The sequence below is a fragment of the Strix aluco genome, chromosome 2 (assembly GCF_031877795.1).
Source record: "Strix aluco isolate bStrAlu1 chromosome 2, bStrAlu1.hap1, whole genome shotgun sequence".
NCBI lineage: Eukaryota > Metazoa > Chordata > Aves > Strigiformes > Strigidae > Strix > Strix aluco.
Window position 1 is genome coordinate 40,394,814 of NC_133932.1, and position 27,785 is coordinate 40,422,598.

The window sequence follows — 27,785 nt, forward strand, 5'->3', positions numbered from 1 at the left end:
GAGAAAGAGCTGTGTGAGACCCAAGCTGCGTTTTCCCTCTCCTGCCAGCCCAGGGAGCACTTCCAAGCTGCCTCGAAGCAGCCGGGTGCCACGTGGCAGTCGAGCGGAGAGCAGCGGCAGTGGTGGGGCCAGGGCTGGGCAGGTGTTGGCTGGACACAGGCGGGCAAAGCAGCTCCGCCAGCTCTGCCTGCTCAAGAGCTGCCTGCAGCCACGGGGGCACCTCTCGCCAGCCTGGAGCATCCCCCGTGATGTGAGCACGGGCCTCCCAGGCCGAACTGCCAGGCCGGGCTTACCCTCGGAGTGCGCCGACCCAGAGCTCCTTCTGCGCCCGGGAGCTGCAGAAAGAGAAGAGAAGCAGCCTGAGTGCCCGCTGCTCCCCAGCCTGCAGGCAGAGGCGGGCGCTGGCACAGCCCTGCTCCGTGGGGACGGCCACAGAGGCAGGAGGAAGCCCCGTGGGGCAGGACAGAGGCGCTGCCCCGTCCTGCTGTGGGATGTGGCACCGAGACTCACCGGAAGGTCACGACGCAGGAGCCGCAGGGCCAGACGAGGACAAGGGAGCTGGTGGTCTTGCCTTCCTCCTCCTCAGGGCCATCACCGGCCGCCCCCATGCTGGTGCTCAGCACCTGCAGCTGGCCCAGGGCCAGGCAGAGCTGCGGGCGCGGGGCGCTGCCAGGTCTGCAGAGAGGAGCGGCAGGGAGTGACCTGGAGGTGGCCGAGCCCAGTGGCTCCCCTCTACCGCCCACCTGTCACGGGCATGGCCGTGGGTGCCTCCAGCACCAGGGTGCCGGGGGCCTGGGGCTGCTCCTTGGGTGTCCCTGGCCTGGTGCCGGGGCCGGGGCTTGGCAGGAAAGGCAGTGGGGTTCTGCGAGTCTTACTTGGACTTGGCGATGACCAGGGTGTCCCTGAAGAGGAGGAGGTCCCTTTCCCTCGTCACACGGCCCTGGGTCACCCGCACGCGCTGGCGCAGCAGCGGCTCGGGTGACCCCGGGACAGGCCCGCAGGGCTGCACGGGGTCAGGGTCGTCCCTGCAGAGCAGACGGCGTCGGGCATGAGCAAGGCGGCTGCTGCGGGGCCCGGCTGTGCCAGCGTGTCCCCGAGCCGCGGGGGGAGCTCACCTGGAGCCACGGCAGCAGTTCAGCTGGCCCATCCCGCCGAGGACACCAGAAGTCTCAGGTAGCACACACTCTGGGGCTCCAATGGCCCGAGAAAGGCTGTCGAGGGGGTCTTAGCGCTCTGCAATGCTGCTCGGCGAGACCCCACTACGACTCTGTGCTGCAGGCACACTGTCGCTGCAGCACTGGGGCTGTTGCCGGGGCAGCGCCGGGTCAACACAGTGGGACATTGTGACCCCAACGGTGGTGCTGGGGGGTGCTGGGGGGGGCGGGGCACTGAGGGGCTCTCCCCAGGGTGGCCGTGCCTCTCTCGTCCGGGGGAGGCCACCTGGGCACAGCACTGCAGGCATGGCCTCACCAGCGCTGAGCAGAGGGAAGGCTCACCTCCCTCCAGCTGCCGGCAAGGCTTTGCCCAGTGCCGCCCAGGGTGCCGCTTGCTGCCGCCTTTGGGCAAGGGCACCTTGCTGGCTCCTGGTGAACTTGGTCTCCAGCAGGACCCCCAGGGCCTTTTCTGCCATGTTGCTTTCCAGCAGCTTTGTCCAGGTGCTTTTGGTCAAAGAGGGGTGTCTGAAGAAGGACGTATTGTATGGCTGGACAGCTAGGATGGGCCCGTCACAAATCTTTGCTGTAGGAGAGGAAGTGGTTTTGTCTGTGGCAAAAATCCCAGATTACTGATTAGGCCTAATTCCTCATTATTATTTAGTAGTAATTAGGCCGAGTTACGTGCACTCCTCGGCTTGGATCAGGACGTTTGGCCACACGCAGGTGGCCAGGTTTTCTCGTCAAAGTCCAAGAACCATCAATAAATAAAGTAAATTTAAGTAAAAATAAGAACTGTTTTAAAAAGGACGTGTTGAAAAACACTTAGTCTGTGAGTGTTGGTACTGTGCACTATGCATAAAAAATGCTTCATCTCAGTATTTTGTAATTTAGACAGGCTGCAGTATCAGCTGCTAAAAGCAGGCACACTGCTACCCTTTTCTTGAAGGCAAGACCTTAACGGAATGAAAGTTAAATAAAACGTGTGGTTCTTTACCATGAGCAGAGCACTTATCTTTTAAGTTATTCTTTTCTTTCCTGACGTGAAAATAGCCATTATAGGACTGGGATGCATTCCTGACATTGTTCTTAACGCCGCTGATATAAAACACATACCACCAGATGTTGAATTAAAAACTGGCAAGAATGTTGCATGGATGCATTTACATTTTGGTGACCTTATCTTTTTCTTGTTATTTGGGAAAAACCAAACCCAAACACCCATTACTTTTAAGGTGGAGCAAACACCACAGGACGGCTGTGCTGATGGGAAGGCTCAGTGCCAGCGTATGGAGTGCTCCAGCCCCTCTCCCCTCAATTTCCCTCCTCCACAGCAGCACAGCCCTGCCTTCCCTGGCAGAGGCTCCGGTCCTCCACTGACTCCTCACCCTGGGGATGTGGCTCTCTACATCAGCAGCAACAAAAACTGAGTAACTTCCTGCCAGTTTTCTGCACTGGCTTGCTAAGAGGTCAGACAGGCAGCAGAGCAAGGGAGAGCATTTTTGAAGAACTGAGAAAAAGGTAGTAAATAGTAGGTTTCGCCTTTCCGTGGCTGCAAAATATTAGACAAACGTAGCCTTTTAACCAAACATGAGCTCATTTTCCTCAGATGTTGAAAGATGATTTTTTTTTTAATAATCTTTTTAATAGAATGATTGTCTTTCTGTACCTGTACTAGGAGCTGGTGTTAGGCAGCAAGAAATCTTAATGATTCTTCTCTGTCACAGCCCTGGTTTAAGGCAATGAACATTTATTCCAACCAAAAGGGAAGAGACATTGGTCATCCTTTTTCACCTTTCTGGCTGAAACAACAGAAAACATTGTCCAGAGTACTGTCCAACATACCACAGAAAAGCATGAAAAGAAACTAATTTTTTGGGCTAAAGGGCTTCTCTGAACTGGAAATACAGGAATTCGCAGTTGTCTTTGTGTGCTAAGAGAGGGATAGCCAGCGAAGACACGTGATTGTGCCGTAAGGACTCCAAGCAGCAGAGTTGACTTTGGAAAACGTGCTTTCTACAGAGAGAAAACTGGATGTCTGCATAGAAAAGTGCCTGTAGGAAGTATTCTCTTTCTATAGTGTTGGTGGCAACACAGTTAGGCTGTGTTTGTAAGTCCCCTAAAGCACGTTGAAAAAAACCCCTCATTCAAGATGACAGCTTTTAGCAAAAATTACCTCATAAGGCTACAAATGAACCTTGTGGTTTTACAGACTAATTTTCTGGTTGGCTTATATCAAAATGATCCGGGGAGTCAAGATGATGCAAAGACATTGGTAAAATATCTTGACCCTGGAGTAGTTCAGGGACAGCAAACAGAGGAGAAGGAAGAGTTTTGCCTGAAACCCTAGAAGTTTTTGCAAGTCACATGTTATTGACAGGCTCTAAGGGTCCTGTGTGTGCATTTTCAGCCAAAGTAACTGTAGTCATTTTGTGGAGGTTTAGGGAGGCTTTTTTAGGAGAAATGCCATAACTCTTCACAGCTTCAGCAAAAATGTTGAGGTTAAGTGTGAGAAACAATAATTCATGAGCTAGGAGGAGCCTGTTTCTGCTCACTCTCTATTGTGTGGCATTTTAGGGGTGTTTTTGCTTTTTCCCTCTGCATCTTCTAAAAAGTCCTAAATCTTGTCAACGGACAGTTAGTTAGATGATCACTAACATCTAGGTGACACGAGCTATCTTCTTGATGAACCTCACAGATTTTATATATAGGTAATCAACTGATTTCATGAAATGTTTCTGTATTTTGTAGAGGCCATTTGAATTCTTTGCAATAAAACATTTGTGGAAAATGCAGCTCTTCTACTGATGGATTTGCTAATTGATAGAACTGTAGCTAGCTATTTTGAAGTAAAACGGGAATTCTGAAAAGTTCCTGGGTACATTTAGGGTGAAATGATACGTTGTGCTTCTGGTTTCTGCTTGGCAGGTGTGTCATACATGTTCAAGTTCTTTTGATGGTTGCCTCAGTGTTGCCTGGAGGAACACTTCTCTCTGTGCTGCTGTGGAACACAGGGCACCTGGATGTTAACCGAGTATTTCTTTGTGCAGCATTTCATTCTACACCTCTTACTCACTTTGCATAGTTCTTGCTTGTGCAAAGAATGCCCTAGCTGACACCAAAATAATTCTCTGAGTAAATCGTACACACGGTAACGGGGGCTGTAAGAGCATTCCCTTAGCTTGCATGAGTACATTCTAGGCAGTAGTTCAAATATTGGCTTAACATAGCACAGTGAGACACCAGTAGGTGCGTTCTCTTCTTCTTTTCGATGGACTGAAGAAAAGCAGGAGCAAGTAAATAGATTCCTCGTTTTATGATGTGAGAAAGAGAAGTGCAAATGTGTGTGAGAAAGAGAAGTACAAATGAGTTGATGCGTTTGAGATATCTCTAAGTCCGCTTTTAACTTCTCTAAAAAGAACAGGAGACACTGTAATTATCCTGAAAAGCTTTTTGTAAATACCCACTTTTCTAAATCTGTTCACTGACCTTGTCTCAGAACAGCTAATGACATTGGTTCCCCCTTTTTAATTCTAAGCCTGTGACATAATTTTCCTGTAGTAAATAACATTAAGAAAAACCTTAAATAATTGCCTTTTCAAAATGTTCCTGTCTTGTACAAGAGAAGGCTTCATTCTTCTTGTATAAAATTTTCTGCATCCTTCTCCTGCTTTTGACGACACTTGTTCAGCATTGGAGAGGAAGAGAAGGCTAAGACAACAGTGAATAACTGGAATGAAGCTTGAAAAACACTGCTTTTCTCTCAGAGGTACGTTTCTTGGCTTTGCAATAAGAAAACCTCGTCATGTTGCATAAATAAAAATGGTGTGGCAAGTAAGCTCAGGGACAAGAACCTCTGACTTGCAGCCCAATACTATTGTTATAAACACAAAATCCAAGTCCTAGGAAAAGCAGGTGGGTCCCGATCCTGCAGCTGCTTGGTTGCACTGATCTCATGAACGTTTCTGATGCACACTGAAAAAAACAGTTGACAGGGTTGTGTCGAATTCGAACAAACCCCATATGTCACATGCTCATCAAGCAGAAATTCTGAAGGAACACTCTCAGATGAAATTAACTGTTTTAATGAAATTAAAACAGCAGGCATGATAACATGGATTTAGTAAATCTGCCTCCTTTCAAGAAGGAACGCTGGACGAGCTGAGGAATGGTTTAAAGAAACGTAGTGGTGCTATTTGTTCTGCAGCGGTTGGTGTATTTCTTCTTGCAATGTTGGTTTGCCTTCTTATTCTTTACTGCACCAAAACATGCAATTTTCAAAACATAAATCTGACTCTTCCCCCCTTTTCAGGGATGGTGGAGAGAAGCACATCAGTCTTACAAGCCACATTAAAATTTGAACAGGGAGCCTTTTTACAGCAATGCCAGAAAGTCCTTAATTTAAAATGCAGAACATAAAAGATCTCAAGCCACTGCAAAATATATTCAGAAAGAGGACACTCGTATTGCAGTAGGTTCCGTAACTTTCCAATCGATGAAGGCATTGTGTTTTTTTATGAAGACCTCCACCAAGTGACAGCTCAAAACCTTGAGCAACGAGAGTTAGTAACAGGCACACTTCTCTTTCTTCATTATGGCCACAATTATATTTTTGGAAAATAACCCAGGGAGTTATTTGGAAAATAACAAGGATGATGAGAACTTGCATATCTCAGCTTCCTTGACAAGGCTTTCTTTTAAAATTTTGTGCTCAAATTCCTCTCCTAGCACCTGTGCTATTTAGGAGTGAAAGGTCGTTATCCCACAGCAGCTCTTGCTGTTAACAACTATGGGTGTTCATTAAAGAATCTCTTTTCTGTTTCATGCCACACCACACGATTTCTTACTCAAAACCTTTTGGTTTAGCAAATTGCCTCAATAGCCTAGTTTTCTGATATTTGCTGGTAGATTAGATTAAGGTGAGGAGAACGAAAAGCTTGCAGAGCACTCCATAATGCTACCTGAAATGAACGCAATCTAGGTTTTGTTTGTTAGCGTTCTTGAACTGAACTCTGTGTCATTTGTGCAAGTTCTTCACATTTGGAAGATGTTGTGGCTGTGTGAACCAGGATATCAGGAAATGTCGAAGTGCCTCGATTTCTGGTGCGTGGAGTTAGCAGTTCCGTACCCGGAGAAGCAAACCGACTGGAAAACCACTGTCCCGGAGGACAGGAGAGTTGCCATAGCACTCAGTAAAAGGGCCTGAGTCCTGTGAGTCATTCCTAATAAAGCTGCAGCCTGGGACCATAGTGGGGTAGTTCTTTATAGTGAGGTAATTCTTTACAGTGAGGCAAGTGTTTCTGATGGAGATTGGAGTCGCCAAAGAAAAATAGTAGCAAGAATACTTTCCCTTGGTTCTAATAAGGCCACAGATTTCTGTAATCCTGATTTATAAAGCCCTCGGTTCACGTGGTCTGTTATGGGTGACAAGGAGCACTTAATAAATATGGGTTGGTATGGGGCAGCGCTAGCAAAATATTACGGGGCCTCCAGTCTCTAAGAGCGGCTGCTTTCTATCCCAACAGGAATACAAAAGGTCTGTGATGGTTCTCAGAAATTCTCCTTGTACTTGGGTACCCCGGTTGGTAACGCTGTATCTGAGCTCTCCGGCTGCCGTGCGGACGCGTATTAGCCCTTCCTTTCACCAGCCCCCTAAACAACGTTTGTAAGATGAAGCTGTAAAAAACCCATAGATCTGAAGCTGTTGCTTTAATACTTGTCATGCATGACCGAATATATTCACCTGTGTATCTTTTATATGGTGATTCACACTGTTACAGAGACCAATGTGTTACTCTGATAATTACAGACAAACGATGTACCCGAGCATTTAATTTAGAGCAGGTCCCTTCAACAGCTTTTTCCGAACAAGTCAAAGAACGGTGTTGTGGGTATAACAGGCAGCAAACTCAAATTAGCCTTCAGAGGGGTTGGATTTATTCTTTACAAGTAAACGTTGTACCTCCTGAGTATAAACTTGCCAACATACGCATCATTTGGAATAATAGAAGCTTATTAAGTTCATTAAAAGTGCAACGCTAGGAATTTGAAGGTTACCAGTAACATTACATTGCTATTGTGCATAAACTGCATTTTTTATGCTAAAACTTCACATGTGAAAGCCGAGCAGGAGATTTTGGTTGCATGCATCGTCATTTTTTGGAAGTGATCAGATCAGATCAATTTTCAATTCAGTTGCAGCTGTGACAAAGAAAAGCTCTGAAGTATGGTCATGTGGCCTACCTCTGTTTACTGCACCAGTTTCAAAACCGTATTTTACCATGTTAAGGAATATACCTGAGTGCTAAATTCGTTTTATTATGTTTCTTAGATGCCTGCTAGGTGAGCTCTTCAGGTGCCAGAGGATGCCTGTGAGGGTGAATGAATCTTTCAATTCATCTAGATGAATCAAGATGCTGGTTTGCTTGGTTAGTTTTGAAATTTGGAGTATTTTGTAATACTTGTAGCTGTTCGATAAATCTAACTCACTTGAACCATTAAAAGTGGCGGTCATAAAGCTTAAGAATTATTATGTATAGCTGTAGGGAGGCCAGCTACGGCAAGAGCCTTTTATTATACACCTAAATACCGTTTTACCTTTTGGACGCTGCTCTCGCCCAGGGCGCCGAACAGAGACAGCTCCTGTTTCCTAAGGGTTGACAAACCGTAAGACTGTAAACACCTTTTTGCCCCCCCCCCCCCCCCCCTTCCAAGCCCATTCTGGGAGATGAGTGACTCGCCTCCTGGGCTGCTGGCTCCGCGCTACTAAACCACCGCCGAAAACGTGGCGATGACGGTAGCGGGAAGCGCAACTGCCGCCGGCGGGACGTGCCCCCTTCGCCGACCGCCTCCGGGGGGGCAGCCTGCGCTGGCGGGGGGCGGGGGGGGGCGGCAGGGGAGCGGGAGGAGAAGGGAGAAGGGAGGCTGCGGAGGCGCCCCCGCCCCGCCCGACCCCGCCGCTCCGCTCCCCGCAGCGCGGGACGGCCCCGGCGGCGCCGGCTCCCGCGCCGCGTCCCCGGCCCCCGGCCGGCCGCTCCCCGCCGGCGAGAGGCGCTGCGGGACGGCGGGGCTTGCCCGGCAGCGGCGGAGAGGTACGGGGGGGCGCCCGCGGGGCGGTGGAGGCGGCTCCCCCGGCGGGGACGGCCGGGCGGTGAACCACGGGCGGGCGGCTCCGGCCCTCCCCGAGCGGGGCTGCGGGCGGGGAAGGGGCGAGGCCGGCTGCCGCAGGGCGGCCCCTGCGGGCGTCAGGGCCGGCCCGCCCGTGCGTGACTCTGCGTGTGGGTCCGCGCGTGTGTCCGTGGGTCCGTGCGCGCTGGGGGCGGCGTGTGCGCTCCGCGCTGAGCCCGCAGCGGAGCCCCGCGGCGGCGGGAGCGGGACTTCACCTCCCGGCTGCGCCGAGCTGCGGAGTTGACGGGCGCAGCCCTCAGCCAGCGCCGCGGCGGGGATGCTGCTGCTTGTGCGCATTCTTCTTCTCCTGGCGAGGTTCCTGGTAAGTCCCCCTTTCCTAATAGCAGCTGGGGTTTGTGGTTTGGTTTTTGTGTGTGTGTGGGGGTTGTTTGTTTTGTTTTTCTGCGCCTGTGAGAAGGAGTCGAGGGAGCGGAGGAGGGGGGAGCTTGCGGCGCGGTCCCGGCTCCGCACCCCCCCCCCCCCGCCTCCGGAGAGCGGGTGCTTGTGGCCGGGAGGTGGTTGTGTGTTTGGTTGAGTTTTATTTTTTAATGCTTTACAGCATACGCTACTATGCAAGTTGAAGGTGGCGGTTCTTGCCCGTCAGTGACGCGGTCTGTGGCTATCGTTCGGCAGAAAGGGCTGATAAGGAACAGGCGCTGCGTTGTCCTCTTCGTCACCGAGCAGGTGAGTGGCTCTGTGGTGCTCAGGTGAAGATCAACGCTCAGCTGTGTGCTAGCTAGACTTTTCCTCCAGGATTTTGCTTTGGAAAACATAGTCTACTTATTATACTTCCATTTTATTATAGGACTGTACAAAGAAAGGAGTAAATGGTGGAGGCTGAGCACCACTTCTATAAAAGCCGTGGGCTCACTTCATAGTTCCCGAGCGCAGCTAGCCCATATGCACTTCAGCGTAGCCGGTGTGGAGTCGTACCACAAGGAGTGGTGAGTGAGGGGATTCTGTGCCCCAGGGTTAGTGATTTTTGGAAAGGCTTGGGAGGGTTGACAAGCAGTCAGCCAGGGAGTAGCCCTTTACATGAATGTGAGAAGATAGAGGAGGAGGTGGGAATATTACCTGTGAGGTGCACAAGTGTTACTGTTTTGCTGTGTGCACTTCAGGTGAAAGATCTGTGTGCAAGGTGCAGTCCACTGCAGTATAAAAAACATTGAAAAGGCCCGGGCTGTAAAACCGCTCAGAGCATATGTTGTCTTGAGTGGCTCCAAAAGGACAAAAGAAGTGGTTGGATCCTTGCCTAGAAATGTCAAGGTGAGGAACAGCATATTTACCCAAGAGAGAAAAGATTTAACAAGATCCAGTGTTGGAAATTTGAAGTTGGACATCCTGAGACTAGACAGAGGGTGCATTTTTAAAAAATAGCAGCACTCATTAGACTAACAAGTTCATAAAGCTTTTTCATCATTAAAAAATTTTAAGCCAAGGATGTTTTTTCTATTTCTAACAGGACTTCTATGGGGAGGGAAATCTTATGGGCTCTACGTAGGAGAGGCTGGAACAGGTGATCATAATGAACCCTTATTGCCTCTATTATGCATATACTCAGGAAAGCTGTGCCATCTCTGAGAGCACACTCTCCACATAGGTTCTTTTCTTCATATCTGTTTTCTTCATACATGTTCTGTTCTTCTTCCCCAAATGCCATTAGATCCAGGGGTGTCTGTGCTTCTGTTTTGCATCTAAGCAATTACAGTGAAGATCTGGAAGGTGAGAGTTGCTGTATGTAGATCTGAGTCCGGTTTGAGGAATGTGGTTTGTAAGGCTGGGGGCGCGTGGGTATGCTTTCCAGAGAAAATTGGTGTGTTCAAACATTTGGAGTGATTTAACGTGTTCATGTTTCTAAGCTGTCTTCAGCACTGTGTTTACGGTTAAGAAATACCTACTAGCATGTTTTGACTTTTATAGATTTCATGGTAGTTGAAGTTCTTTTGGGATGGAGAAATGCTTATTTAACCAAAATGCCGTATGAATTGTAGCTGTATTATTTTAGAGTGGAATAACAGTACCTATGAAGGCTCTTACTAAATGATTTTCAGTGTGATGTTGCAGTCATGGAGTTGTTTGCCTATCTACAAAACATGTTATTACATAATGTTGTCTCGTCTAAATCTCCTTACCAAGAGAGACAAGTTTCGTATCTGATGATTAACTGCTGTCTGTGAGTGAGACCTTTGGTGCTGCAGGGTGGGGAGGGAGCCAGGGAATCTGTTTGATAAAGCGATGGCTGAAGCCAGCTGCAGCGCAGGATTGCTCTGTGACCGAGCGCTTTGTTTCCCGGTGCTCTATTGCTATTGCCTTGCCTACTGAATTTACTCTGCCTTCGACCCAAACTTCCTTTCTGCCAGGGATGAGCGTGCTGATGTGTTGTCCCAGAGCCTGGAAACTTAGGAAAGCCGAATAGGTAAGACCGGCTGAAAGGTTCGACCTTAAAGAACAGCGTGGGTTTGAGAACAAGGGCGGTAGGTAGGAGGTATGTTTGTGGTAGGCGCAGGAAGCTGATAGGTGAGTATTTCTTTTTGGATATTTAGAGTAGCTTTTCTTATCTATCTCTATAGAAAGACCATATCAACATATACATACAACGTATACCAATGAACATATACATGCCACGTATGCTAAGGAAGCCTTCTGCCTTCTTCCTGTTCCAAACAGTCTGTCTCTATTGTAAAAAAAGGTCTTTTTAAGCTTGTATCTTGGTCTGTCCTGGATGTGACTGAGTGGCCCCATTCTGTGTGGCTTTCCATATGCTGTGGCACAGCTTGAGAGCAGAATCAATTGCTCAGGAACTGAATTTGCTTGGTTTTTTTTTTTTTTTAATCTTTACCTCAGCCTGCACTGAAATTTCTTCCTAATTCAATTAATCTGTACCTTTTTATTTTCACTGTAACTTTTCTCTGGGTGTGCTTTTTGTATTGCTTAGAAACAAAATTGGATATCAGAAATGACCCAAAATTCCATTGTGGTTTGTACTGTATTCCACAAATGAGTATTAACAGGAATCTCCTTAAATGAGCATTTTATTTATTTATTTTTAAGAGAGTTGCACAGCCTCTTCACTTCAGTGCATCTCTGGAACATTTAAATTCTCTGGGACATCCCTCGTTGTTGATAAGTAAGTTCTCTTTTCAGTTGCTCTCTCTCTTGGTTCCAGGCGAATTTGTCAGCTTTTTGTTTGGTGAGAAATTGCCTTTCCCCACAGTGATTTCATGTGAGGGAGAATGCTGCTAGGAGTGATTGCATTTTGTGTGGGGATAACTTGTGATCGGAATGCAGCTGAATTTACTAGTCTCTCTCCATCAGTACTGTGGTAACTTTTGGATTAGACGACTACGTTTTACCTGTACAGCCTCGCAAACTGTGAAAGTAGCAGTGTGTCAGCAGATAGGAGGAAAACATGTTTGCAGCATGAGTGTGTCAAAGTTTTTATCTAATGTATTAGAGGGATGGGGCCAATGCAGGAATTGTGTACAGCACCAGCGCATTTCCAAGGGTTGAAGAGGAGAGTGGAGCTTCAAGGAAATGTTTTTTTAGATGTGTGGTACAGAACTTGCAAGGTACTGTCTGAATACCATGGAAGCAAATATCCATGGCCATGGGAACACTGTTTCCAAGGATTCTGCTATTAGACAGACTTCTGGGAGAAGGCACTGTTTGAAAGCAAGCCATTTGTCATTTGGAGATTTTCTTTTTCATTTGCAGTTAGTACATGGCACAGTTGATGGCTTTTTGAGCAACTGTATGAGTTGAATCTGAGCTTGTCTCCTTATTTCTGGGGCCATTGCAGAACTCTAGAGAAGGTCAGACTTAGGAAGAGATGTACTTAATATTCCTTGTGAAACGTCATTCCTTTTCCTGAATCTTGGCACAAAATCCCTAGTGCATGGTGGGTTGGGGAAGAGAAAAATGGAGGAAACGAGGAACTGAATTCCCATTCTCGCAATATTAAACCTGCTAAAGGTAATAAATAGGCTAATGATGCCAAGGCTGCCAGGTGTTTATATGCACTGTGACTTCAGAAGGCTAAGAGAAGCACGAGTCATCCATTCAGTTAAATAAAGACCTGATGTAGGAATTAGCATTCATTCACTGTAGGCATTAGTGTAGCAATAGTACTGATTGCATTATCGAGTGTGTTGATGTGGACAGGTGAGAACGTGAGATTTGTGCTGGGAATGGGGAATCTTCGCGTTGTGTAAAGTAATCCAGCAGACTGGAATACGATGAAAGCGAGTATTCTCGAAGCCCATGTTTGTGTCAAAGCATATTTGGGTTTTACCTTGGAGATTAATGGTCAAAAATTGCAATACGTCTGCCTGCAGCGATACGTTGCATTGCAGAAGGCACTTTTTCTAACAGCTTTTTCTACACTAGCTGTTGTTTCTGTCCAATTTTTCGCGGCTGCCAACTAGAAAACAGGTTCTTTGACTTTTGTCATGCTCTGGAGTTAGAGTACAGGTATATACTTCTCTTCAGGAGTACTTCTATCCCTTTGGTCTCTGGATAAAATATGTAGTAGACTAAAGTAGATGAAGACAATATAGTAGTAAAAGTGTCCGTTAACTGTTGGCATCTGTATCTAGATTAGAGCCCTCTCCATTGTTATTACCAGTGTTCAAGTTTTAGAGGGGAAAAAATAATGAAGGCATAGCTAGGTTTTTAATGGGACAGTTTTTAAGCCTGTCTGGTTTTGAAACCCTTGCTGTTAGAGCAATATGGGTAAGTAGGATGCAGTCAGGAGCAGAAAAATCGTGAATGCACTGGAGAATAATGATTTATTAGGTAAGACAGAAAACTAATAAGGGAGAAGGCTATACCTCCTTGGTATTTTCTGTTTCTGCTGTGAAGTGATGATGGCAGCAAAGAAGGGTGGGGAAGTACGAGTAACGTGTGCAAACACAAGTGTCATCTGGCTGGTGCTGGGGTGAGTAAGGAGTGCCCTGAAAGACCAGGGTAGGAGGAATTCTGCACGCCATGGTGCTGCTGGTACCTTTGTAAACGCTGTGCTTTCATTAGTGTACGTTTGTCTGGCTTTGGCTTTTCTAAGCGCAGAACCTGAACGGAGGCCATTTGGGTGAATGTAACTGCGCATTCTCCCAGTATTTGGGCTGTCAGCATTTCACACTAGAAATAATATTCCTTTGGGTTTCCTGGTTTTCCTGGATGTCTTTAGGCAGGGGTTTGTTTTGGTTATGACTGGGAGAATCTTTAAGGGAATTGTTTAAACAGCGTCATCCCGTGCTAAGGTACGAGTCCCTCTTGATCAAAACTTAAGATTTTTTTTTTTTAATTTTTTTTTTTTAAAGACACAATCTGTGATTTGGCATTGATTTGCAGTCAGCCCTGAAATCACTTTGAACCATGACCTTGCTGATGACATTTCATTGCTATTGTGGAAGGGAGCAGAAACATGTCGGAATGATTTGGGGGACAGGAGTTTTGAAAGTGCACGTTCTCAGTTAAGTGTTTAATTAATGTAATATTGTTTATATCAGAATTGAAATGATGAACTCACTTCTGATTAATTTTGTGCAAGTGTTTTAACGTTAGCTTGCCACACCGTGTTGCCAAATATGATTAAGACTGTGTTTGGCAGTAAAAGCAATTAAGTGTTAGGCTTTAGGCTTGATGGAAGACATGAACCATTACTACCTGCAGAAGCCTTCTCACTAGTTAGTGAGGATAATGCTGATGATTGCTACAGGTGTTTCTAGTGTAGTCATTTTTCAGAGTAAAGTTGGGTTTTGAGGAAAGCAAGGGAAAAGAAATGTTCTAAAGGATTTGTGTTCATTGTCCACATCCTTCAGCTTCCAGTGAGATTGTGGGTGGTTTTAATTGACCATCTCCAGTGGCCGTGAATTAACAAAAAAGAGAGAAGTTTGAATTGCACAAGCTGTTTATAGTGGAATAGTTTATTGTAAGTACTGTGTGTAGTATGTGGTTTTTTGATTGCTCTGTGCTCAAAAGCTAGAAGTAATCCAGGTTTCATTTGGTACTCTTGCCTTCTGACTGGATACAATCCTTATGATTCTGCTTGGAAGTAGACGACACCTGAGGTGTAAACTTGGGCTTTTTTGAAACTGCCTTTATTTTTGACATTCTTAAAAATCCTCCTTTTGACCTTCTGGCTCTTGTTAATGGTGAGGGAATGAGACGAGATTGAAGTTTTTCATTGTGACATTTGAGGAGCAGAGGAAGGACAAGAGGGACAGAATAACATGTCACCATGTGGCAGCCTCACATAGCCGGGGATGTGACTTTTTTAATGGGGAATTCAAATGACAGAATAACTGGAAACAAGGCAGGGATCACTAAATGGAGCAGAGCTGCTTGTCTTACTGTTGTCACTGGTTTACAGGGGAGATACTTTTCACTTGCGTAAGTGCAAGCTGAAGCCAGAGGCAAAACGACAGAGTGGTTTTCCCGTTTTGGCTTCCGAGTGCTCTGTCCCTCCTGTTGTCTCACTGCGTCAGGTGAAGATGCTGTGATGGAGAGCAGAGAACGCGCTGGGGGTCTACTGCATGCCCCAGGTGGCTAAATCGTATCCCTTGGACTTCAGAGGGAAGAGAGTGCAAACACGACATGGGTGAAGACGATGACAGACACTCAGAAGTTCCGCATTAGTCTGTATAGTATGGAAGCTGTAGCTTTATTCAAGAAGAATGAATACGTATATGTTCCTATACATAGAAGACTCTCTCAAGTTGATTGCCAAACAGAATTTTTTGTTAGATAACTATGCAAATGTCTTCTGACAATTATGCTTGAGGACAGTGATGAAGTAATGCTCAGTTATTAGTGCATAAATTACGTGAGAGAAGGCTGAAAGCTTTCTTTCCGTTACTGCAAATATTCTTGAGCTTTGCTGTCATTGTAAGATCCCCCACTGTTGTCTTTCCACTTATTTTTTTGTTTTGGGGCGGAAAATCAAAAGACCTGTAAATCATAAAGGGTAAAATACATAGCAAGATATTCTTCTTTCAGTATTGTAAGCAGATACTTGAACATCATTTTGGGAAGGAAGGCACTAAAAATACATGTATGAGGTCTTAAAAGGGTGCTATGTTTGGGTTCCTGGGGTTAAAGAATTCAGTCATTCTTTTATGAGATCACGAGGTGTTTTCTTCTACTGTAATACTACCATGTGTACCCAAATAGCAGTTTTTAGGCAAAAGAGTAACAGCAGAAGGATTATGCAATATCCTGTCTCAAGGGGTAGGAGGGAATAAGCAGGAGGCCAGTGACAATTAACAGTCTGTTTTGTGGTTTAGAAAGATTTCTCTTTGCCTCCCAGTGGGTTTCTCTGTTTAGTTTTGAAGGACCTAGTAGACGTAAGCAGCTTGTGGTTCTCTTTAAAAGCTACATAGGATAGAGAGAAACTTGCTCTTTTGAAAGAGTATCTTAAAATAGCAGTGGAAAATACCTCTGATATTATACTCCCTGTGGTATGATTTTCTTTGTTTACCGGTGAATATGGATAGTGGAAAAGAAAATGGGATGAATTCATGGCTCCCTCAAAATACGGAGAATCTTTCAGTTGGTCAGAGTCAGCATTCAAGCAAATGTTTGTGAATTAGCCAGATGCCAATTCCTGTTGTATTATAAAATTTCTGCACCCTTAAATTAAGGGACCGTGACCGTATTCTTTGCATTGACAATTAATACATTACAAGTTTTCTGTTATTATTTAAGGAATCCCAAAGTGTTGATCCACCCAACTTACTACTGCTGTACCTCTGGTTAATACCTCCTGGAGTCTGAGGATGTAGATTCATAAATCCGCAGCATAGTACAGCATAATTTTGGCTTTCTGCCTGTGGATTTTGTTGCACTGCAATAGTATGATTTTTCAGTAGTAGAGGCTGACTACTCCAACTATGTTTTGAAACCCTATCGTAGAAAGAAATGTAGATGGCAGATCAGCGTGAGACAATCTGTAGAAAGAGTTGAGCAGTCGTGATCGTGACATTGTCATAATGAAATGCTGTGTGGTCCTGGAAAAGTCCAGGATTCTCTAGAAACAACCAGAAATTTTATCAAATACGCTTCTTGGTGGACTTTGGCTGAAAAGGTGTCCAGTGATTCTAGCAGAGGAAGAGTATGCTTTAATGTGCTCAGGGACTGTGCTCCTTTATCGCAACTCCTTGGCTACCTGAGACCTTTTTTTTTTTTTTTCCTCTAACCGTTGTAACAAAACATTGTATCAAAGTGTTGAGTTTGAGGGAAACTAAGAAGGAAGCAGAGCCAAACTGAACTGAACCGAACCATATAATGACAATTCTTTTTCCTTCAGCAGAGCAGAGCCACATCAGTTTATATTACTGGAGGAGCTGAATCTGTGCATTGAAAGCAGTTTAAGCTGGGCTCTTTGTCCTCATGAAAAATTCTGTCTTGCCCAATGGATGGGGGAGTCCTTTTAGTGTCCTTCCAGACACAAATTTAAACGGTTAATTCCCTCACACACATGGACATGTGCACCCCTGCACATGTGGAAATCTGCCGAAGGCTGGTAGTTCTCAGTCTTCGATGAAAACTCAAATCGTATGAAATTGATGTGCACATGTTTATGGGGGCAGATTTTAATGACAAGCTTGAAAATCAAAGTAGGCTTTCCAAGGTTTGTGGTAGTTCTGGATTGGAACGAAATCTATACTGAATGGACCCGAGGAGGTTTTATACTAGAGTGAGTTTGAACAGCACGATTGTTGCAGCCATGATGGCTGAAACACAAAATAATTGCCTCAAGCTCTAGCAAAGCCAGATAATTTTTCACAGCTCTGATTATTTCAGCCTTAGAGTCCCTTTTCGAACCCCCAGTACAGTAGTTCTTCACCCTTTTATTCTAGTAGAGCACTAAGGACAGAGTGACTACTTTGCCAAAGTACTGCTACACCTGCCACGCTAAAAGACTGCAAGTATGTAAGTGTATGTGTGTCTGGAGACCTCCTGGAGGTGGGGAGAAGCTGTGAGCAAAAGGAAAGGAAAAAAAGACAGGTTACCTACTTACTGAAGGAGAGCAGTCAGCCAAGGTGAAAACAGCAGAATAGTATTTAAGGCTTGCAACCGTTACCCGTGATATTTTGAAGTGAGGTTTCGTGACCCGTGCTAGTGCAGTTTTTCATGTTCTCTGAGAGCAAAGCGTAAGAGTACTTGCATTAGCTCAGAAAAAAGATCCGGCGAGGCTGGTGTTTCTGAGTATGAAGGAACAGAAGGAATGGGGCACACACTGAATACCACCTTCATTTTTCTCCCCACAGTTCTCCATAACTAAATGGAACAAGGGCCCCAATGCTTCCTCAGTTAACTTTGTTTTTGGATGATTGCAATTAATAGACCCGACAGAAGTCTAAATATCAAAGCAAGTTTTCTAAATTTTGTGAAACGTCCTGAATGGAATTGTTTCTATATTGATACCCCAGGGTATTAGTCTTAGCTTTCAGTGCCTTGCTCTCTCAATCTACCAATTTAATGAACTTTTAAACCATTTCCAGTATTGACTTAGACAAGAAAGTCATCAAATGAATTATTCGTTTGGGTCCGTAATGTTCCTTCTTTTTGTGAAGCAAATCGTTTCAGCTGTTCCAGAAACCTGAATTTCGTTGCTTAAGGGATGACACAGATGCTTATGGAAGTCTTGAAAGACCCTCCCTTCTGGTAAGGGTGAGAACAGATGGAATGAGTTGATTTGGATGTATTATAAGTGGCATGACCATTGATTCTTATAGATCAGGTTGCCCAGTATGTTTTGCACACAAGTTGTTTTTCATTTTGTATTTATTTTATTTTGTGGCTTGTTTTTATTTTTCCTTCCCATTCCCCTGGAATCAGCCCAAATTTAAGCCTTGTGAAATTTCTGTCTTCATGTATTTGGTAGCTCTAGCAAGTCTTTATGAAACTTGTGTGAGCTATGCCTTCCTCCACAAGCTTAAAATGTGGTTTTAACCAGATAAATTTTAACAGCGTCTGCAAAAAGATATTCCCTGATAGAAAATGCTCCCTATCCTCTTTAAGTTTGAAGTCCCTGTCCTACAACTTGCATATGAATTTGTGAACATGGGAATTGTTACACCTGTGACAAAGTAAGAGGAATGTGGTGGTTTTTTTTCCTTGCTCTTTTCAGAAACTTTAACTAAAATATGTCCCAAAACATCAGTGTGAGTACCGTGGAAAACTTTCCCTGTGATAGGTAACTTGGCAAAGTTGTTAGGAAAAGGACTTATAAAGGGTCATTTCCATGATAAAAATGGGAAAAAAGTATTGGTTAGTTTCTAATGGAAAGGCTTCCTGACCCACCTAATGTTATGTGCAAACCAAGAAAGAAGGGACCCCGTTTGCCACAGAAAATAAATGGATAACTTTAGCAATTTGACATAATGTGTGCATATTGGTGATGTGTCTGGTATATCCATAATGTCAGTGAGCCTCGTGATCCTTGATATATTTTTTCCTTGAGATAACCTCTTGAGGCAAGAGGAGGGGCTGTCCCTGTGTATGCTGGGAGCTGAAGTAGAGAGAAGCTAAGAGATTTGCTGTGGTTTACATGTGGTGGAAACAGTTTCTTCTTAGTAGCGGTCTGCTGTTCCTCTCAGAGGATTGTCACTGTTTGTGTTTTCACATGGTGATAGAGATTCTCACGAGCAGTGGTGAGCTGACGATTTTACATGTCAGTGTATCACAGAACAAAAGCGTTGAAGAAATTCCCAAGAATTTTGGGATTTTATAATAATTTACATGGCAATTACTTGCATAGGTAGAACTTCTCTTTTAGAAGCTTCTATAATAAATTAGTGAGGAGACGCGATCTGATTGAAGAGTTAGAGCGCGCCAAATAATATTAAACCCGCCTTATCTTTAAATGCCTTTAAATGAATTGTAGTAAGCTTTGCCTGCTACTGCAGGAGGAGAGAATATTTGAAAAGCTGATGAGAATTTCAGAGCGCTCAATACAAGCAAGATGTCAGAGCATGTAAATTGATGGATGGATTTTGAGAATAGTTTCATGTGATGATATATATGTAAACACATATGAGTATTATGTTTTTCCCAGCGTTCTGGTGAACTTGACAGTCTGAGTCCTGCTTACCCAGTTCTGCAGCAGCATGGAAAATGAGTAACCTGAGTAATCTGTGGCTAGCAATGAAGTGGTCACTTAATCCTGATTTCTCATCTTCTTCTTCAGGCTGGAGGGTACGTTGCAGTGTCTAAAAGCATTCAGATAGTTCCGTTCCCTTTGTCTCCACAATAGGTTGTGAGTAATCTTCTTGTCAGGTGGTTTGTAACAGCAATAAGGCCTGCACTCAATACATCTAGGATCAGTGGATTCATTTATTAAACCAATTTTAGTCCACACCTAGAGACCTGGAAATCTAACTGTGCCTTTCCTTTTGCCTTCCTGGGTAGGACTTCCCTGTTTCCAAACATTTGGGCTGTGTGTAAACAATTCAGCTTTTTTTAAATTTATTTTTTATTTTAAACACAGTATTTCTCAGTATCCTGGCTTACTCCCTTCACAAACAATGAGGAGAACATCCCACGGGTGAGATCATCTCCCATCCAGTTCCTCGGTGATTCGCCAGAGACAGCTTCTTCTTGATCTGCCTGCAATCCCAGGGAGATGCTAGTCTGGCCCAGTGAAACAAATCAGATTTTGCACACATGTGGGCAAGGTGTCCTTGGCCCAGGTCATCTCCAAGCCTCAGCTTTCTCTTCTTCTAGTGTGCAGGCTTGTGTCTGTTGTCACGTCACAGGAACACACAGCTGTGCCTTGAGCCGTGGGATGGATGCTTCCTGTACACGTCAGGTCGTTTGGAAGGATTGGATCTGCACAAGGAAACTCACCTGGGGATTGGGCTTCCTAGCGGGTTATGACCAGGAAAGATGCTCCTGTCCGCTGCCCGTGTGCGTTTTCTTTTAGAAATTATTTTCTCTTTCCTTCCTGACCTTGACAGGTTTATGAGGTATGCAGCTGTATGCCAAGAGCAGGCCAATACTTTTCTGGAGTTTAGTTCAAGCATAACCCAGAAGTTTAAATGAAGCTGCAGTTGTAATTTAAGAATTCTTAGACAGGACAAACACTGATACCTTTAGATACAGCGTGATACTTGTTACATTTGTGCCTTCCTAACACAAATTTCTTTTTATAACAGTCTAGGAAATAAACCAGAATATTCCTCTTTCCCATCCCCACTCGTGCTGCGTTACAATTGTACAAGATTACAAAAAGTCAGTATACAATAATCAGTATTTTTTTTTCTTTCTCCTGAAATCCAGCATCATTGATAGTCCACAGACACACAGAGCCTTTAATAGCAATTATTTGTAAGTGTCCAATGTTTCCTAGACTGTAGTGGCCACATGCAAACACCTCACAAGTTTTGATGTCTCGGTTGACAGAAATGCCAGTACCTCACAGCAAGAATTATGTAGATGGGATTTGGCATCCTTCTTGCACTGTCAATTGTTCCTTTTACCTGGGTTATGAAATGGTCTCATCCTCATCCCAGCTGGACTTTATTTCCAGGACACTCGAGGGATGAGGGCACCTGTTTTGCTCTGGTTAACAACAAAAAAATAAAACCTAGTCTAAAAAGCATAAGCATTTCTGCAAACTCCACAACGCGAAACCAACTCTTCACCCGTGGGTGGATGGACCACAGGAAGTGGACATTCCGTTCCTTCAGGTGGTTTACCTTTGGGACCTACAGTGAATTTAAGGGTGAGGGGAAAGTAAAGCAATGATTGATGCTGGGAGACTCAGTGTAAACAAAGAGAGATGACGCTTCCTCAAAACGCAAGCTCAGTGAAGGGAATGTAGCCCGTCATATGAACTTACAAGGCAGCAAAAATGAAGGCTTAAGAAACAGCAGATAGAAAGGTGCTTTCACACATTATAGTAAAAAACTACTATCAAAAGAATTGGGAAATGTTATACGAAAGGCTAATTGGAAGGAATGGTGATAGAGATTCTCACGAGCAGTGGTGAGCTGACGATTTACATGACAGTGTATCAGAGAACAAAAGCGTTGAAGAAATTCCCAAGAATTTCGGGCATTTGTTTTTATTTTTCCTTGCCATTCCCCTAGAATCAGCCCAAATTTAAGCCTTGTGAAATTTCTGTCTTTTAGTGTTAGTAGTACGTTGAATGTAGAATTGTAGTTTAGTGTTCTGTCGGTTAGTGTAAACATTAGGAGCTCCCTTATTTGAAATGTACTAAACAGGTCAAATGTAATAACGGCTTTTCTTAGCCACCATATCAATTGTTGAAAAGCAGAATTATCTTTTTGTATACAACAAGTAGTGTGTACTAAAAGTGCATTATTTTTCCTCTAATAATTCAAGTAGGAAATCGGTATATGGGAAACATATGACTTCAGTTTTAACTTATTTGGCTTCTGGGTAATGCCATATATTCTGCTTTACAAATAGAAAATGAAAAGAGAGTTTGTCTTCGCATCCACACGGATTTCTCTTAAAAGGTAAAATATGAATGTACTGTCTTTTATAGTAAAATACGTATTTTAGGTGATCCTGATTAGGAAAGTTAAGAGAAACAAAGGCATATATGAATTACAGCAGAGTCTTGAGGCATCGTCTAATACCTCACTTTGAGGTCTAAATGTTACTTACAGAGACGTATTGAAAAAGTATTGATTCCACTTTGTCTGTGTGTTCTCTCAAAGCGATGCAAGGCTGTGGAATCTAGAACTAGTAAGTTACCAGCAAAATTGTTATTGTTTTTCCTGACTTCTCAGTACACAGTGTACTGAAGGTGTATTTTTAGATCTATTTAAACTGAAGGTTTCTTTTTTTTTTTTACAAATAAAAAAAAGCCTTGCAGATGCAGTATGCTGTTTTAGCTTGTTTTGTTTTGTATTTTGCCCTAGTTGTAGTTAGAGCTAGAAATTAATTGTTTTAATTGGAAAACAGGGAAGGGATCTTAACCCTGTACTCAGCACTGGTGAGGCCGCACCTAGAATACTGTGTTCAGTTTTGGGCCCCTCACTACAAAAAGGACATTGAATGACTGGAGCATGTCCAGAGAAGGGCAACGAAGCTGGTGAAGGGTCTGGAGCACAAGTCGTATGAGGAGTGGCTGAGGGAACTGGGGTTGTTTAGTCTGGAGAAGAGGAGGCTGAGGGGAGACCTCATCGCCCTCTACAACTACCTGCAAGGAGGTTGCAGAGAGCTGGGGATGAGCCTCTTTAACCAAGTAATGAGCGATAAGACAAGAGGTAATGGCCTCAAGTTGCTCCAGGGAAGGTTTAGACTGGATATTAGGAAGCGTTTCTTTACAGAACGGGTCGCTAGGCGTTGGAATGGGCTGCCCAGGGAGGTGGTGGAGTCCCCATCCCTGGAGGTGTTTAAGAGGCGGGTTGACATAGCGCTTAGGGATATGGTGTAGTTGGGAACTGTCAGTGCTGGGTTAACAGTTGGACTAGATGATCTTCAAGGTCCTTTCCAACCTAGATGATTCTGTGATTGGCAGTATAGTAATTTCTGTGACTTGTAATAGGAAATGTGGGGAGTGCTGAAACAAGTGGTTCAGAAATACAACCCTAAATTTGAAAGAGCTGTAGGCTTTCATTGTTCAGATACAGCACAGGAGCTCTTAACAAGACAGAGAATAAACAGAGCAACTCCAATCATTTGTTGATTAAAAAGCAAATGCTTGAAGTGGATTTGGCATAACTGGAGAGGTGGCAGTCTGTGCGGGCTGTGCAGATCCTCCGCTGCTTGAGCAGAGGCAGTAAAACCTGTGAATACCAATGCAGCTGAAACTGCAGGCCTCCTCTCTCAGTTTTTCCTTTAAACTGTTGTAAACCTTTTAATCCTTCACATCTACCTAAACTGTTGAATACAAAATCAGTAGAACTGTGGTATTTAATTTTCCTGACTTAGTTCCTAAGCTGTGTGTGGCCAGGTACTGGAGGAAGGATCGGCGTGTGCTGCTCTTGTTCTTGCTCTCTTCCTACGCACTCGCTGCTGGGAACCCCAGGGAACGGAGCGGTGGATTGGATGGACTCTTGGGCTAATCAGTACGGCAGCGTTTGTGTTGGCCAGATGACGGATGCTTGGCCCCAGCAGAGGTTTTAATGACTTTGTTTTTCCTGAGAGTTGTTTTAATGTTACCTGCAGTGACTTGCTAGAACTTCTTTGAAGAGCTGAATGCCCACTCAACAATTGTTAAAAAATTTCTGAGTGAATTGTTAGAGACATTGCTATTTCCGTAGCTACAAATGGTCTGCCAAAGCAGATTCTGTCTTTTTGGAATCGTCACGGTACTGCAAAATCATACTGCGATCATGAGTGAGAACAGGAGTAGGGCACCGAGCGGTGCAAGCAGCTTAGCCCAGCCCCTGGAACAAAGCACGGAGCTGGAATTGCTGCTCCCGCACCTGTGCGGAGCTGCCGTTGGTCTGTTCAGCAGCTGAGCAGGGCGTTTGCTCAGTCCCGAACTGGAGCGGCTGTATGGCAGGTCCACGCTGGCTTCCTCAGAGACTGATTTGTCGGATGAGCTGTGTGATGTGACAATGTACACAGTCGATTTTAGGGTTAATCTTGACCAGCTGCCACTGTTAAATGCCCTAAATGTTTCTTGTCTGTACTCAATGTTTAAGACCTGCATCAAGGGAGGATAATTTCCCAGTGCTAGTAAGTTTGCATAGCACCCACTGCAGTGGCTTACCCACTCAAATGAGCCAAAGCATTACTGTTATGACATCTGATAAATGAATAAATAGGAAGCTTTAATTTGATTAATATTACTTGGACTTTTATAGTGTTATTTTCTGTAAGCATAACTTACAGCATGTGTTTGAAATGAGAATGAAGAAACGATATTTTACTCATTACATATCTCTTCTAACCATCCAGAATTTTCTGATGCTACGCATTTTAAAAACATGCAAGAAAACCGTAACTGGTAAAAGCAAATGATCCAATGCAATCTCATCAAAGGAACAAACTAAAAGCAAATGCTTACTTGCACTATGCATTGTGGTGCTTTGATTTGTGTGCTGTTTGTCTTTGAAAGTATGGTACTATGAGCTTTAAAAGGAGTAATTCCTTTCTTAATGTGTTGCTAAGCACAATGTTCTGCTAGTACTGCTGCTAGCTGTTTAGGAGTTGCAATTGCAAGACTCAGAAGCCCCATTAGGGCTGTGTCTTTTAGGGGAATGCTTTCTGCTTCCCAGGTATTGGTGTGTGGTTGGGTGGCATCCTTATGTCATCTTGGGAATAGGTGTGTTAAATAAATGCCTTCCCTTTCCCACGCTCCGATCCCCTGCCTCGCAGCACCCTAGCCTGCTGCCCAGGCAAAACTGTGGCATTAATCAAGAGGGCAGTGGTCTTCGTGGTTGGTGGTCCAAGGCCCCTGTAATGTGCTGCAACACATCAGCAGGTAGCTGCAGATGAGTCCGTGGCACTTAGTGCTACAAGAGAGCGCTTGGAGCTCTTTTCTCAAGCACTCCTGAAAGCTCTTGTATGTTCAGGCGACTAGAAAGCAACCAGCGGGGAGTCACTTCCGTGGCTGAAAAAGGGAAGTCATCATCAGAGAAATGGAATTGAGGGAGAATGTTGCATCTGAAGATGGTATGGACAGGGTAGGCCTGAGACAGACAGGCTCAGTGGGAGAAGCAGCATGGTGGGGAGGGGACAAGAAGTTGACAGGCAGCATGGAGCATTTTGGAACACGAAGCCCAGTGTACCTGAATTTCAAAACGCCTCTGCTGGTCAGCAGATGGCTGTGAATCCCACTGGCAAAATGAAGGATCCTCTAGCATCAGGAAAAAGTCACACCCCTGCTTCTTGCAAGCCTGAGTTTTTTATAAAGGCACAATCTTAAGGATTTTCACTAGCAGAGAAGTTTCCCTTAAACACTTTCTGTGCATCCTACTTCCTTCGTTCAAAGCTCTGTCCTTCGGTTTGTTTACATCTTCATTAGATTAAACTAATCGACGTGCATCTTAGTATATTTCTAGGAAATATCATTCCCTCATGGACACCCTTTGCTGATGACAGTTGTTTCTGGTTTTGGTTGAATGACATATTTCCTGAGTGCTGGTGCAAGTGTTTAGTTTCAGATTTGTAACCCAGTGAAGGTTTCTTGAGCTAACGGCTTTATGAACCTATTACTGTGGATGATAATGAAGGTGTCAAACACTTGTGTACAAATTGTGTGCGTTCGTACATTTCCAAGATTTATATATGTAAAATCCTGCCAGCTTCACTCCTCAGAATGTGCATGTTATTGTTTAGTTACACCCCGCCCCCCCCGGGAAATATATGCCTATATTAAAAAAATAAGCAAATACCAATATCCAAATCTTTTTGCAAAACCTGAGAGAGATTTCATTTCATTGCAGGCTGGCCATTGCTATGCCCAAAACATTACTATAGATGCCTGTCTAGAGTAGAAGAGTCTCTGTCAGTGGAACTGTCTCCCATGAGTATTTTGGGAGAGCCCTCTAGTGGGAAAAGAGGAGAGTGTTTGGAAGAGGGTTTCTTCTGTCACAGCATGACTGAAATACACGATGGGCTATGCTGCAATATGGGGAGAGGAAAGAAAATCAGGGACGTTTTACTAGAATAATCAAAAGTTCGATGCAACAAGATCATTGTAATCAGAGCAGGTCAGAGTGCTTTATGGAACTGTATAAAATACGATTATCGTCTTCTGTGTGTTTTTTTCCTAGAGGAAAAAAATCCTACAGGTTTCTTATATTAGATGTGCTCTATCTTTTTTCTGTTTTTAATAGCAAACTACTGCACATCTTGTCATAAACAGCAGGTGGAAAATCCTTGTATAATTACTGCTTCTTCTAGGACGTAATGCGGTTTCAGATTAGCCTCTGGGAAAGTTCTGTGTTCTTGCTCACATGTGAGCCTTACTAAAATGCAGAAAACCTATGTCCACCACCTTCCCTGCATCCACTACGATTCATGCATTCTGATAAGCTTCACCTTCCTCAGTGGCTGCAGAAGAACATGAAAACATCGTCTGTAAAAGGTGTTAAAAATGGGAAAACTTCATTTACTTTGTATTACTATACCAGCCATTCAGTACAACCCTTTGAGCCCTGCCCTTCAGCAAGTTCTTGAGCCAGCACACCATGTACTGGCTCATCTCACAGTTGGACATCTTACCCAGAAGGATGCTGATCAAAAGCCTTACTAAAATCCAGAACTACATCTCCTGCCTTCCCTTCATCCACTAGGCAGGTGGAAGGATATGGTAGAAGGGTATCAGATTAGTTGAACAGCCCTTTCCCTTTGTGAATCCCTGTTGGCTGTGCCTGATGATTGTATTATTCCATAAATGCCTATCAGTAGCACCCAGTATGATCTTCTCCATAGTTTTTCCAGGATCTGCAGTTAGACTAACAGCTCTGTAGTTCCCCAGCTCTTCCCTCGTGCCCTTCTTGTAGATTGGAATGGCACTGGCCAGCTTCCAGTCAGCACGGACCTCCCCAGACTCCCCAGACGTTTGGTAGATGACCGAGAGGGGTTCTGCCATAATATCTGCTGCCTCCTTCAGTACTCTGGGATGAAGCCCATCAGGCCCTGTGGACTTGTGAACATTCCGCTGATGCAGCTGGACCCTTACAATTTCAGTGTCCGCGAATGGAAAGTCACTGTTTCCGCACTTGTGGTTCTCAGACTCAGGGGACTGGGCACCCCTAGGTTTATCATTAATATCAAAGACTCAAATATCAAATTACGGCTTGAACGTTTATGTTTCGGCTACTGTGTTATGATCCCAATTCCCATCATTAAATTTCTTGGAAACAGACAAATGGGATCCAATGCTCGCCCCAGTCTTGAAATGGCTTTGAAACAAGGTGACGGTTCTTCAGTGATCTCTCAGATGTCGCCATCCCTGAGCTTTTTGAGAAGCACTTTATATAAAAAAAAGTTCTACCACAGGATTTTCTTGCATAAAGTCTGTTAAAAGAGTAACATTTTTTCCCCCCTTTTCAGTTCCTAGTCTAGTTCCTTGAGATTATTGGTAGGGAGAAAATGACTTGCATGGAAACACCGATGTTTTTCAGTAAGAAATGTTGATTTTACTTCTGAATTACTAGGAGACAACAATCTGTTTTCTGGAATTGACAATGTCTTGAGACATTTACTACAGCTCAGTCATTAGAGTTCTGTTTGTGTATTTATAAATCTAGATGCAGCCTTCATCTTTTCAGGAAATGCAACAAAAATCTGGAGATAAGAGGTGGGTAATCACCTCACCGTGAGCAGACGAATGAGCAGCATCTCAGACATGCTTGTAATAGCATACAATAGCAAATAGGTGACTGTGTGACTTGTTCAGTTATCCAAGGCATCTGCACAAACCTTGGTAGATAATGAGCTGTGTTTATGGCTGAAGCCAATACTGTCAAGAAAACTGAAGTAACTGTTTTGCTGTCCCCACCTGGAAATGTTTGGTGTGTGCCCTTCTCA

At 44.4% G+C, this 27,785-nt stretch overlaps 1 long non-coding RNA gene across 1 annotated transcript; it reads left to right on the plus strand.

Annotated features, from left to right (window-relative positions):
- Positions 1-8,324: 8,324 nt before the first annotated feature.
- On the plus strand, positions 8,325-20,592 carry LOC141920174 (uncharacterized). Its single transcript, XR_012622240.1, has 4 exons — positions 8,325-8,640; positions 8,878-9,002; positions 9,124-9,262; positions 19,810-20,592. It is a non-coding gene; the product is annotated as an uncharacterized LOC141920174 (long non-coding RNA).
- Positions 20,593-27,785: the final 7,193 nt, after the last annotated feature.